The 13,660-nt window shown below is 39.6% G+C and overlaps 1 long non-coding RNA gene across 2 annotated transcripts in view; it reads left to right on the top strand.

Moving 5' to 3' along the window:
- The first annotated feature begins 3,515 nt into the window (after positions 1-3,515).
- LOC124546017 overlaps positions 3,516-13,660 on the top strand; it is a 28,002-nt gene continuing 17,857 nt past the window's right edge. The window contains exons 1-2 of one of the 2 annotated variants that reach the window (XR_006967657.1): positions 3,516-3,581; positions 5,034-5,140. This is a non-coding gene — a long non-coding RNA (uncharacterized LOC124546017). Of the gene's footprint in view, positions 3,582-3,933; positions 4,029-5,033; positions 5,141-13,660 lie in introns of those variants that run through there. The other variant, XR_006967658.1, reaches the window with a different exon arrangement.

Here is a 13,660-nt window from a genome sequence, read left to right as displayed (position 1 = left end):
CAAGGTGACACTACCTCAGAGGTGCAATGAGATTTATTGTTACTTCAACTGATGTTGCTAAATAAAATGATGTACTATCATGTAGGAGGTATTTTATGTACAAAAATTAATTTTGAATCGTGATGATAACTGCGGGTCCAGATGCGATGAGGTGAACAAAAATTATGTCATACTCCTGTGTCATGTCTCACAACAGGACTTGTACGTAGAGCTATCATCACTATATGACTGCGTATGGGCTATTCTTGGTGTTGTGGTAGATAGTTGCAGATGGCCTTGTGATCGCGATTGAACGGGGAAACATAAAAGCTGCGTAGAATCTTATTGTGAATGATGTTTTGCAATATCTTGGCTATTTGTGTATCAAGTCATGGCAATATAGCTCTTGTGCAAACATCATGGACAAAAAGTTCGTAATTTTTGCGAGATGTGTCTCTGCCAAGTAATATGGTTCAATGAAATGTGGGCCACTCATATATAGAACTGCTACAGTGTAGTGGAGGTCAGTGAAAGAACTGCGCAATGAGAAGACCAGTAACAACAATTTCTTTCAAAGTAGAATGTAGACTAAAGTGTCCGCGTTTCATGATGGTCCCCAGGTTTACAAATGGCGGGACATGGCTCTTAATGGAATGTGTGATCATCACTGATGACAGTGCATGCCCTATTGCGTCCCCCTATGCTGACCGTAAGGTTGGTAATAAGTTTTTGTGCCAGGGCCTTCGACCATAGATATTGGTAGACTGGTCATGACGTATATTTCGTGGCACCAACATCTCTACTGCTATACCACGTGACTATTGGCAAAACAATGGTGGTATCCTGTTGTGCTTATGGTTGTACCGATCGTTTTGTGAAGGGAAGTAACATTAAATTTCACGTGTAAGTATTATTAGTTTAATTTAGTGGCATTTCTTGAATACTGATAAGCTATTGTGTGTATCATATCCTTACCCAGAACGCCACAGTTACGTAAATTGGCGGTTTGAAGTGCTGTGTGTGTTTCCAGGCGTACATTGCAATTGTATATATTTCTTGAAATGGTAAGCTACAAAGCTGCTTTTTCTCTTTCGTATAGGTTTCCAAAGGACGAAGGGCGCAGGCAGATGTGGATACAGGCAGTGAAACGAAAAGATTTCAAGCCTACTGCGCACACACGCACCTGTTCGAAGCACTTTGAAGAATATATATATATATATATATATATATATATATATATATATATAATAGAGGGAAACATTCCACGTGGGAAAAATATGTCTAAAAAGAAAGATGATGAAACTTACCAAACAAAAGCGCTGGCAGGTCGATAGACACACAAACAAACACAAACATACACACAAAATTCAAGCTTTCGCAACAAACTGTTGCCTCATCAGGAAAGAGGGAAGGAGAGGGAAAGACGAAAGGAAGTGGGTTTTAAGGGAGAGGGTAAGGAGTCATTCCAATCCCGGGAGCGGAAAGACTTACCTTAGGGGGAAAAAAGGACAGGTATACACTCGCACACACACACATATCCATCCACACATACACAGACACAAGCAGACATTTGTAAAGGCAAAGAGTTTGGGCAGAGATGTCAGTTGGGGCAGATGTACAGAGGCAAAGATGAAGTTGAAAGACAGGTGAGGTATGAGCGGCGGCAAATTGAAATTAGAAATTAGCGGAGATTGAGGCCTGGCGGATAGCGAGAAGAAAGGATAGAAGAAAGGATATGCTGATATGCTGCCCTTCAGCATATCCTTTCTTCTCGCTATCCGCCAGGCCTCAATCTCCGCTAATTTCTAATTTCAATTTGCCGCCGCTCATACCTCACCTGTCTTTCAACTTCATCTTTGCCTCTGTACATCTGCCCCAACTGACATCTCTGCCCAAACTCTTTGCCTTTACAAATGTCTGCTTGTGTCTGTGTATGTGTGGATGGATATGTGTGTGTGTGCGAGTGTATACCTGTCCTTTTTTCCCCCTAAGGTAAGTCTTTCCGCTCCCGGGATTGGAATGACTCCTTACCCTCTCCCTTAAAACCCACTTCCTTTCGTCTTTCCCTCTCCTTCCCTCTTTCCTGATGAGGCAACAGTTTGTTGCGAAAGCTTGAATTTTGTGTGTATGTTTGTGTTTGTTTGTGTGTCTATCGACCTGCCAGCGCTTTTGTTTGGTAAGTTTCATCATCTTTCTTTTTAGACATATATATATATATATTGTGTGTGTGTGTGTGTGTGTGTGTGTGTGTGTGTGTGTGTGTGAGAGAGAGAGAGAGAGAGAGAGAGAGATAGAGAGAGAGAGAGAGAGAGAGAGAGAGAGAGAGATATTTATTACCAATAACCCTTCCCACTCCAAAAGCAATGGCAATGTGCATTGCTACTACATAAGAAGAAAGGATGATTTTTGCTATCCTGGATTAAATCTGACTTTGGTACAAAAAAGGGGTGAATTATTATTTTAAAGAACAATTTGCAAAAACAAGTTAGGGGTTTGATTTCTCATCAGAGTTTAGTTTTATTTTGTACTTCCCAGTTACAAAACATACGAATATCAGAAACAGATACTGAATACCATTTGCAAAAAGGTAGTTGTATGGCCTATGTTAGTTTCCAGATAATAAGCTGTAATGTATGGGATAAATAATATGCTGCTACAAAAATCTTTGGTCATTTACCAAAAAGCATTAAAAGCCTGACAGATAGCCAACCAGCATTTAAAATCAAACTAAAAGAATCTATGAATGACAGCTCCTACTCAGTAGACTTTTTTTAGGTATAAATAAGTGATTGGAAGAATTGTCATGTAATGATAGGTCTACCTTTCATTAAACTGACACATCGTTGCGAAGTATCGTATTCATGTAAGTAGGTACTGATTTTGTCGATATCTTATTTGATACATCTACGAAACAAACTGTTTAAACCAAAAAAGACCTTTCAAATGAAACTGCTTTACGTTTTGTGGGTGAACGACACAATTGAGTTCGTTACATTCGATGTGAACACGTGTGTTTACGTTACAGGTTTCGTTGTTTATGCCGATTTATGAAGGCCAGGGCGTTTGACTCATCTACCAGCAGGATATGCTGCAATACGTTTCCCTAATGCATCTCACACATGTTCGATGAGGTTTACGTTACGACAACGGACAGGCCAGCCCATTCGCCAAATATCCTCTCACTGCAAGAGAACCCCCAACAGTGCTTTTCGATGCGACTGGGCATTATTATTCATCAAGGGCCTTGTACGAAACTTTAGCGCTTTCATAGTTTTAAATAACGACAGTATTTGGGATAAGAATGTAGTTGGGATAAGGATAGTTGTGTGAACTGAAAAAAATCTTTAAAAATAAACCAAAAAAGCGAAATAATAATCATCATTTTATGACGCATCCTTTTCTATATATTTCCACAAAGAAAATTTGACCGAAATTCTTTCCAGAGCGTTAGAATACCTCATTGTAAACGATACATCGTATAAGAATTTGAGCTTCATGGACTTTTTATTTTTGATTTTCCTTAAGGGATACGAAAATGTTAGTTGATTTAGTTAGTCCTGAAATGGCTACATACAACTGCCTGCAAGTAAGGAATGGATAAGGTAAATATGATCCTGCGTTTTGAAACTTTTGTCCCTGTGACTTGCTTATAGCGACAGCAAATGCAATTTCAATTCGCTTCTTACCTGATATTCACTACGACCTCAGTAAATTCTAACTGTATTTTGGGTCTTTGATTGCATTTATTACTTCATGTAAGCACGTTAATCCGTAGCAGCAATACGTAAATCACAATTTATGTTGACAATGACCAATACCTTTGTTGTTTCGTATTAAGTATTTACTCTATGTCGTTTCGAAACGTATATTCGTTGAGAAAAGTCAACCTGTACGACGGGCAGAGATAATGACTACTGCAGTGGTCACCGTTATTATCAGTGACGCTGCTGTATACAAATTATCTAGTTAATAAGGAGTTATTTGTAATAAGATAATATGAAAAGTGAGTCTCTTGTTCGTGAGTAAGAGGTTAGCTTCACAAAATACAGGTATGATGCCGGGCATCCATGATGCCCTTTTCCCTATGATAGTTCAAAATTTTCGACAAACAGTAAGTTTTTAGCGCAAACTCGATATGCAGTATGAGAAACAATTAAAAATTTTCTAACGATGCCTCGTTCATCTCTGTGCGATTAGAATGTCTTGAAGAGGGATGTTGAGTTGTGAAATAATACATACGAATGAAACTGAAGCCAGTGCCGAATGCACCTCCGGAAAGACAAACGAGGGAAACAAGTACAGTGTCGCAATAACGATGACAGGGGGTGCGGAGGTCAGTTCGATCAAGTAACATTATGCCTTTGCCTACCATTAACACCTGCACCACGAAAACAATCATGTTCGACAATGTTCCTGAATGTATTAACAATTACTAGGCTACCTCTCGCCACATGGGGGAAGATACAGCTTCCCAGAAATAGTGTTTTGGTACAGGAGTCGATATTTACTATGTGATGCGCAATACTTGACATGAATTTACATTCCCCTGTAAGCTAAAAGTATCAGTTTGTTGCAATGGAAGAGTAAAAATAATGTATTTCACTTTCTGACTTTCAGTAATAGAAAAAGATCCAAAAATGTTGTGTGAAAGAGCTGTTGGCTGTGGTCCAGCTCAAAACACTGTGCTCTAGAGTTTAGTTTGTCACACCAGACTCCGGCCACCAATCATGGAAGTCGGCTGATAGGGACCAATGTCCACTCAGGTGACTGCAACACGTCATTTCCTGAACCAATGATGTATGCTGGTGCACTCGCTCTGCCAAGCATGAAATTATTTCCTTTTTATTATGACTTGCCACGTGAAATATATGTGACGAAACGAATGAACACAGTGCAGTAACTAAATTGGCGTGCCCATTTCTCAGGCAGAGTATGTCATGAGGGATGTTTAAGAGTTAAGATTTCCATGGGAAAAAAGTCAGGATTATTAGTTTGTAGCTGTGTCTGTGACAACCACAGATAAACTCTTCTCTATTATAAGTTTCTTTTCTCAGGCATTATCTCTTGATCTGGGTCTCTTATACTCTGAAGATGGCTTCGGAAACATGAAGCTCTGGAAACTTGATCTGTATTGAGAGTTGTGCCATGAAGAAATTGCAAGGTTGGTGATGCATAACATACAATTGCTACAGATAGGCTAAGTCGTTGGCAGTGAATGCATTCAACAATGCTGTTACATTTCTGATGGAACAAGATGCTGAATGAAAGTGAATAGGCCAATGCATGTACCGTTGTGTAACTAACGCTCTAGTATAAAGGTAACAATAGTTACACTCAATGAGTATTCTCATGTTGCTCAAATAATTTGTTTATTGTAAACAAAAATCAGTTTTAAACGCCAGGCAAACATTTCTGACTGTACTGATGTTAGCCTCACAATGTCATAACACTTCTGTTGTGATAGCAGCAGTACCACAGCGTCTCCAGCCAATAGGTGGTGTCTTGTCAGCATCCATGACGACGGCACATGGTGCTGCTAGTGTGTTGGCTTCGCTTACAGTAGTCAGATGCCCACCACAATAGAAAAAGAAAACATCGTCGGTGTTGAGCTGTCCCCGTTGCCTGGAAGGTGGGTGTGCACCCCGATAATAATGACTTTGTCGCTGCTGGCTGACCTGTCACAGGGGACATTAGGCCTGTCCAAGACAACCGAGCACACCTGTGGACAACAAAGACGCTGATTTAAGTGCTGGTGTCTATGCCACACGAGAGAAATGTCAAATTTCAAGTTGTATGCCAAAACACATAGACCTTACACATAAAGAGTAGAGGGAAGTGCATATTACAAGGAACAGTTCATCAAAAGGAGTCAGTTTCCAAGCTTGAAACAAATATTAAACTGGAAACAATTATTATATTTCAGAAGTTTCGCCTCTTTAGCTGTTACCACGGATTTCAAACGTATAAGCTACAGTTTCTAGGTTTTATAGTTATATTAGGGACATCCTCACATTTTAATCTTGTCATGTGGCTTTGTGGTCAATGATACTTCGACAAATTTTTGCCTAGTGAAGTTACTAGTGCCTATATTTTGTTAATTTTTGTTTGTTTCAATGTGCTCATAAAGTTTGTTACTGTTTATACCATTAAGTTGCACCATGACATCCAGGGATGTGAAACTAGCTATGGATGAAACTGGCTAATCGCCCAACATCTTTCAGTACAATCTTCTCGTACTTCCAGCCACGTCAAGAAGTCATACTTCCATGTGTTTCTGGACAAGTTGCTATTAGCCCACTGTGAAGCAGTAACCGACTGTTGCCTGGTTGCTGTCCTCATTTTTATTTAGCCATGGAACCAGCTGCTGTTAAGCCCATCCACATAGGACTTTGAGGATATAGCCTTGGATACAACTCGCGGAAAGTCAAGTTGCTCTTACTACCTTTTCTACAACTCATTTGCTGTCTGTTTCTTTTACAGCAGAGCAATTCAAAGATGATGTCTTTAGACAGGTGAATGATGTAACTAAGTACTGTAATCATTTACAAGTTCTCAAGGTCCAATTTTTGAAAGAATATTGGTCTACAGCAATTCAGCAAGAACTGCTCATAGATTTCTGGACCGAAGACTAGTACCAATCTGGTCAGGGAACAATGGAGGCATTCTGTAAGTACTGATGAGGAGGTGGCTGTGCAGTTGTTGCTGTGGGTATAAGACTTTTGTTACCATTCTGTGTTTGGTGAGAACTTGTAGCACCACTCCATGACAATTACGAGAATTATGAACGTTCTCTCAAAAGAGTCTAATATTCTCATGGCCGTAACATAATGGTGCAAAATATAACACAGCAGCTGCAGGAAGGTGGAAGACTGGTGCCACTTATGATGATGTGCACAACAGGCAACAGAATAGCAATCATTCTGATGACCAGTTTTAAGTAGAAAACTGGCAAGTAATAGTGAGGAACATAAATTAAGTGTGCATAGCAGCTGCCACAGGTGACCTTGGTGGCGAGGAGGTGCACTCAGTGGGGGAACAATATTGCTGAATAGCTTGGTTGGGCAGCTGATGGGAAGTTCTATTGAACTTTGTAAGAATGGAGACACTAATGAGTGGGGGAGACATTCCTGCACCACTGAGTGTGTGTGAAGAGTCACCTGACGCAACAACAGTTATTATTATGACATATCTGACGAATTAAACGCTGTTGGTACTATTGGGATAGTGTGACACTTTGATAAAAAGCAACTGACTGGAACAGGAACAATAAGAAATAAAAATTCGTTGATGTAGGAAGTGTGGGGACTTCTTGCTCCAGAACAGTATATAGAAGACTGCAAAGAAGCAAGCACTTCTGGACTGCAAGCGAGAGAAATCAAACAAGCTTGTTCATTATAAAACTCAAGAGTGCCTCTGGACGAAACTAATATGATTTATAAATTCGTATTTGATGGAGATTCCAAATATGAACTGCCATCAAGGTTGGACAGCACTCATGCAGTGTGTTTTAGACTCCCAGGCTGATTGGTGCATAGGAAGAGCAAAAACAGAAATTGGATGCCTGTGACCGAGTTTGGTAAAAAAAAAAGCCAAAATAAAGGAGTTGTTTTGTGGAAGAGAGCTGATGCCCGTTTCAGCTGATGTCAATCCGATTGCAAAAGGAGCAGTAGGTGGCTTAGAAAGTGAGGTATTGGTTGACTGCTGTTCACACATTTCAGTGTCTTCACCCAGCAAAATGGACACAGTACTACTGCTGATCTGCAACGTCAAATTTTTGTTGCTACAGGAATGGTGTCCAAAAACAGTCCAACATGAAATCAAACTACTCTTGCATTTCAAAGTTGTGGTCACAGAATTACACAAGTTAGAGAATTCAGAAACTCAGTGTTAACATGATCACAAGTATCGATTTTTTAAATATGAGTTGTTGAGATGCAATTGTCGAGTGGTGTTTTATAATAATGTACGTACAGTGTTAACGTATTTGGCGCTCTTTAACAACTAAATAACGAAAGACGGTATTTTATGTTCAGTAGCAGTAGTAATACGCACCTGCGTGTGGTTTTTCTGTATGTGTATAGTTGTTGTTTATGTTGTACGTGCTTTGTGTTGAACCGGTACCTAATAAACCATCTGTATTTCCAAATACGCAAATATTCGTTTTCTAACAAAATCCCAGCGGGTTATGGGCCCAGGTGCGTGTTAAAAGGACACTTGTACGAAAATAATGACGTAGCTCTGTGCAAAAGGTTTTTAAAGTTATCTACAAGAAGACGTTTTTGAAGTTGTTAATTCCACGCAACCATCGAAGGATTCAACAAGAATTATCAACATCGGAGTTGCGGAAGGCAAAACAAATTGCAACACTTGCAAATACATAGTAAGTATTTGTCTACGAGGAATTCCTGTTTTGACTGCAAATATGTCGGAAAAAACTTTGCAGAAAATAATGCGCCTACATACTGCGAGTGAAGTGTGGACAGAATTACACAAAATATTTGATGGTGTCTCTGAAGACAAAGTTTACAACCTTTGTCTGCAGTTCTTTAGTTACAAAAAGGCTCCTGAAGACGATATTGCCGACACATACTTCCAAACTGAAAAATTTGTGAAGTGAAATGAAACAGGAAATTACTAAAGATATCGTAAATAATTCAAGAATGCCTGATTTGTTTTTTATTTGTAAAATATTAGGTACTCTACCAGGAGACTATTTATCGTTTAAATCTAGTTGGACGCTAACCGGAACGTCTAGAGATGACATAACAATTGATAATTTAACAAATCAATTGTGTGCATATGAGAAAGCTCTGAGGACAAAGGAAGATGATTTTAGTAAACAAGAAGCCCTCACTACAGACTCATTAAGTCTGTCATTTCAGCAAGTAAATCCAATGGAGAAAAAGAAATTAATATGTAATTACTCCAACAAGCCCAACCATATAATTAAAGTGTGCTGAAAGCTGGCAGTGGATGGCAAATCTCCAAAACCAGCTACCACTGATACAAATATGCTACTTCTTTCTGTGACATCTTCTGTGATGAACTCTGAATGTAGAAATGAGGACTGGTATATAGACAATGGTGCAACAAGTCATATTACATATGATAGGAATTGTTTCAAAACATTTCAGCCTTTTCTAACAAAACTCTCAGTTACTATAGCTAATGGTGACATTATTGAAGCTATTGGAAAAGGTTCAATACACAATGAAGCAGCAGTTGGAGGAAACTGGAACAGAATTACCTTAACAGATGTATGGTATGTACCTCAGATTCACAAGAATTTATTCTCTGTTCTTGCAGCACAGGATAAACGTCCAGAAAGTATATTCACATCAAGCGCAGAAATTTGTCATCTTAAGATTGATAATGTCACTAGATTGGTAGGTGACAGTGATCGCTTTGTAGGCCTTTTTAAACTTGCTGTAAGAAATGTGAAACCTAGCTCCCTCAGCGAAGTTAACACCACTAGCAGAGACAATACGCTGCAGCTTTATCACGAAAGATTCGGAAACTATACAAGCGCGATGTGAAGTCTGTACTTTGTAGCGAATTAAATATTGAGGTGGAAATGGACAGTGAACTTTGTGAAGGCTGTATTTATGGCAAGGCTCATCGTTTACCATTTGGCAACAGAAAGAGGACAGCAGAACCAGGTGAACTTATTCACGCTGATGTATGTGTTCCGTTTCAAGTACCTTCTGTGTCAGGGCACCGGTATTTTATTCTTTTCGAAGATGATTATACAAAGTTTAGGGCAACACATTTCATACAAGAAAAGTCTGGAGTTGCAGAAAAGTTTAGGCAGTTCATAGCTGAAGCAAAAGCTCCTGGGCATACCACCAAGGAACTTCTGAGTGGTCATGGGAAAGAATTTGACAACAAACAAGCAAAAGAGATTCTTCACAAAGAGGGTGTAATTCAACGCCTCACAATGCCTTACACTCCAGAACAAAATGGGTGCAGTGAAAGAGAGAACTGCACAGTTGTGGAAACTGCCAGAGCCATAATGCATGCACATTCAAACATTCCACAGGAACTTTGGGCAGAGATGGTGAACACCACAACCTACATTCTATCTGAACAGGGCCTTCCAGTATTGTAGTAACGGCTCCATATGAATTGTGGTATGGAAAGAAGCCAAGAGTGAAACATCCGCAGGTGATAGGCTCCACCTGCTATGCTCATATTCCAAAACAACAGAGGAGGAACATGGACCGAAAAGCACTGAAAGGTGTCTTCATTGGATATGATCACAATGAGGGTTACATAATTTATTGTGGAGAGGTGTGCAAACTCATTAGGTCATGAGATGTCATCTTTGAGGAGAGGCTACTGAAGAATGAGAAAAGTTCAACTCTTCCAGTGAATGTTTTCAATCATCAGGATCCAGCACCTCAGACTGAAGACCAATGGTATTGATAGTGAAAGTGAAGAGGATGGCAGTTCCTCGGATGTAGATGAAGACCCTCAGGAGGAAGATCAGGAAGCCACAAGTGGAGAAGCTTTACCATGTCTGCGTGATTGGTTAACCCTCAGACCTCCACAAAAATTTAATGATTATGTAATGTACCTCTCACTATCTTTCCAAGAACCAGAAACAGACAGCGATGCCATGAAGTCTGTTCATCACGATTTCTAGAAGGAAGCTATGGATTCTGAAATAAAAGCTCTTCAAGAAAATAGAACGTGGGTTGTGGTTGACCTACCATATGCAAAGAGGTCCATTCCTAATAGATGGGTGTATAAAGTCAAAACAAATGCTGATGGCTCAGTCAATAAATTCAAGGCAAGATTGGTGATTAAGGGTAATTCGCAGCAGAAAGGAGTTGACTATGGCCAGACTTTCAGTACTGTGGCTAGAGTGTCTACCATTCGAGCACTACTAAGTGTTGCTGCAAGTGAGAGCATGAAACTTTTACAAATTGATGTTTCAACTGCTTTTCTTTATTATGATTTAAAAGAAGCCATTTATATGCAACAACCTCAAGGATGTGATGATGGGTCTGGGAGAGCATGTCACTTGAAGAAAAGTCTATATGGACTGAAACAGGCTCCGCATTGCTGGAATGAGAAGTTCAGTAATCATCTCACTAAATTGGGCTTTCTGAGGAGTGAAGCTGATCCTTGTCTTTTCGTGAGACAGTAAGGCTGTAAGAAAATATTCCTTGTGCTTTATGTTGATGACAGTCTGATTGCAGCTCACAGTGAACAGGAACTTGAAGACATTGTCAGTGATTTAAGAGAAGAGTTTAAAATTACTTCAGTGCCTGCATCATTATTCTTAGGTCTGGAAATTGACCAACAAGAATGTGGAACTGTATGTGTAAGTCAGACTCATTACACAGGAAAATACCAGAGCGTTTCAACATGAAGAACTGCAAGGCTGTAACTACACCCATTATAATTGACAATGATACAGAAGAAAGTCCTCGTAACTCTGAATTTCCATACAGCCAAGCTGTTGGAGCACTGATGTTTCTGATGTGTGGGAGATGTCCTGACATTGCATATGCTGCCAGTGTTGTATCATGAAATCAACAGATTGTGATGTAGTGAAAGCTAAACGAATCTTACGATACTTGAGAAACACAACAAATTATGGACTTTTATATAAAAACAATTCTAAGAAGCAGTTTTAGAGTGTTCTAGTGGTGCTGACCACATTGGAGGTGATCTTGGCTCTGGGCTCTCAACATATGGTGTCCTTTGTCTGTACTTTGGGGCACCTATTTCCTGGATTAGTCAAAGGCAATCTTCTGTTGCCATAGCCACAACTGAAGCTGAGGTTGTGACTGCCAGTGAAGCTGGTTGGGAAATTGTCTGGATCAGGAAGCTTCTGACAGAAATGGACCAATTGGAGGCAACACCAGTTCTGCAGGCTGACAACAAAACTGCTATCTGGCTTGCCCAGAATCCTGAGTTTCACTGAAGAATGAAGCATATTCATATAAGGCATTTCTTTGTCCGTGAACTAGTCGACGCTTATGAAATCACAGTTGCAAAAGTAGACACTGTATAACAACTTGCTGATATACTAAAAAAGCCACTGTTTTACATTAGATATCAGTATTTATGTAATAAGACTAGACTTCGCAAGTTATTAAATAAGGAAGAGCGTTAATATGTTTCACATCTTTGGTGTTCTTTAATAGCTAAATAACTAAAGTCAGTATTTCATGTTCAGTGGTTGGTAATACGCACCTGTGTGTGGTTTCTCTGTATGTTGTTGTTGTTGTTGTATGTGCTTTGTGTTGAACCAGTACCTAATAAACCATGTGTATTTCCAAGTATGCAAATATTCGTTTTCTAACAAAACCTCAGCATGCAGTAAAAGGCAGTCATCAGATCAGCGAAGTTAAACGCTGTCAGACAGGGCTATGACTTGAATGGGTGACCATTCGGCACTGTTGGTAAGTGGGGTGTACTCAGCCCTTGTGAGGTAAACTGAGGAGCTACTTGTTGGAGAAGTGGCAGCTCCAGTCATGTAAACTGACTAACGGTCAGTGGTGTGATGTGCTGACCACATGCCCCTCCACATCCGCATTCAGTGACGCCTGTGGGCTGAGGATGACATGGCGCCCAGTCGGTACCGCTAGAACTTCATGGTGCCTGTTCACGCAGAGTCTAGTTAGGAAAAGGCAGTAGTAACACAATTTTTGTAGCAAAAGGAGCCATTTCTGGGAAATTTTGAACTTCCAAGTAAGACCAAAGGTTCTAACGAAAAAGAAGTATGAAATATAAGTTTATATCGTTTTAGAGTTCAAAGGGAAGCAGAAAAAGGACTTAAGAGTTATCCTCTGGAAGGAGGACCAGAAACAGATGCGTGGAAAGTTGACGAAGGGATGGTAGATGAGGCACATTAAAAAGGGTATGAGGGTTGCTGCTCTATGGGAAACTTCACAGCGAGGCGACTGTGCGTACTTGAGCTGGGTAGAACAATGCATTCTTTCCTTGTTCTATTCTCTTCCCCTTTTGTTTAATCTATTGCTGATAGTCTTCAGTATGTACATATAGACAACTGAGAAGTGAGGAAGTTACTGAAATGCAAGAGAATATGTGAAGTAAGTCAATGGTTGGATACAGGATGTCATGAAGATATCATGATAAACGTAAAATCCTGAAAGTAGAACAGTGTGAATAGAGTTTTGAAATACAGAGAAAATAACAAGGGGGACATGAAGTGAAAACAAGACAAAATTCTGGGTAAACCATGATATTGGAAGTAACGCTCTGTGATATACAAGTATGAAAAGTGTCTTTATGTTTTAAGTTAAATAGGTTACAAGAGGAATAAATATAATAGAACTGTAACTTGGAACTAAGGTAACAGTGCGGAATGTGTAATATACACGAGGGCAAGAATCTGATGTTAAGAAGATTAGTGATTTGTGTCACAAACAGGTGTGTGATCTGTATATTTTATGTAATTGGCTAAGGAAATAAGAGACTGGGCAGTGTGGAGCACCAGAAAAGGTGGACTTAGAAGTATAAATATAAAAAGGTACAATGATTTAGTAAATGTAGCAAATGCAATCAAGAAAGTATGATTTTCAGTGTACGAAAACCAAAAAAGTACAATAATGGACAGGGAAAAGTCTATGGAGTCATGAGTGGTATTCCTTGGACAGAGTAAATCATTATGAGTAATAATGGTAAGCTTCCATCACTGAAGTCA

The sequence above is a fragment of the Schistocerca americana genome, chromosome 8, assembly GCF_021461395.2.
Source record: "Schistocerca americana isolate TAMUIC-IGC-003095 chromosome 8, iqSchAmer2.1, whole genome shotgun sequence".
Lineage (NCBI taxonomy): Eukaryota > Metazoa > Arthropoda > Insecta > Orthoptera > Acrididae > Schistocerca > Schistocerca americana.
This window is presented reverse-complemented; position numbering and strand designations above follow the sequence as displayed.